The sequence below is a fragment of the Penaeus monodon genome, chromosome 29, assembly GCF_015228065.2.
Source record: "Penaeus monodon isolate SGIC_2016 chromosome 29, NSTDA_Pmon_1, whole genome shotgun sequence".
Classification (NCBI taxonomy): domain Eukaryota; kingdom Metazoa; phylum Arthropoda; class Malacostraca; order Decapoda; family Penaeidae; genus Penaeus; species Penaeus monodon.
The window spans coordinates 33,765,663-33,766,234 of record NC_051414.1 but is presented as its reverse complement, the minus strand read 5'-3'; the positions used below and the strand labels follow the sequence as shown (position 1 = coordinate 33,766,234).

General features: G+C 45.8%; 1 protein-coding gene across 1 annotated transcript in view; it reads left to right on the top strand.

Annotated features, from left to right (window-relative positions):
- Window positions 1–572, top strand: part of LOC119592189 (glutaminase liver isoform, mitochondrial-like) — a gene marked incomplete at its 3' end in the record, with an annotated part of 133,529 nt that overhangs the window by 32,574 nt on the left and 100,383 nt on the right.

Below are 572 nucleotides of genomic sequence, written 5' to 3'. Positions count from 1 at the left end.
AAACTACGCCCTGACGAAAACAATAACAAAATAACAAAAGAGCTTCCAGCCGGATCGTCTCTCTTGTGTTGCAAATTGATGACTAGGACCTCGCGAAGGCCACCTTGCTGCCTTCATTCTTGCAATCCTACTTTTCGTGCTGCCTGAGAGGACTTTCTTTGGGAGGCGACCGTGCTCAAGTGGCGATAATGTTTAGTGGGAAAATGCGGTGCTGACGTTGAAAAGGTTAATGTGTATTCCTAGGGTTAATGGAGAGGTTTTTATTTTTTTTTCAATTGAAGTATATTATCACGTACTTTAAAATGCAAAATGGTAAGTGCAGTAGATTTTAAACTCGAGTATTTAGTTCTGTACTCTCTGAATCTCATTCGTTTGGTGCGTAATCGAATGTCAATTAAAAACTGAAACAAGCAGGAAGATGTAATAAATGATTAGAATGCAGGACATGGCGTAAGATAGTACGCAGTACGGCGTCATCAGGATGCAGCGGCGGTCGTGGCGGTCCCCGATGCGGCCGGACTGCGAGGACAGCGGCGGTGAGGAGGTCGTGGGACGCGGTGACAGCGGCACTC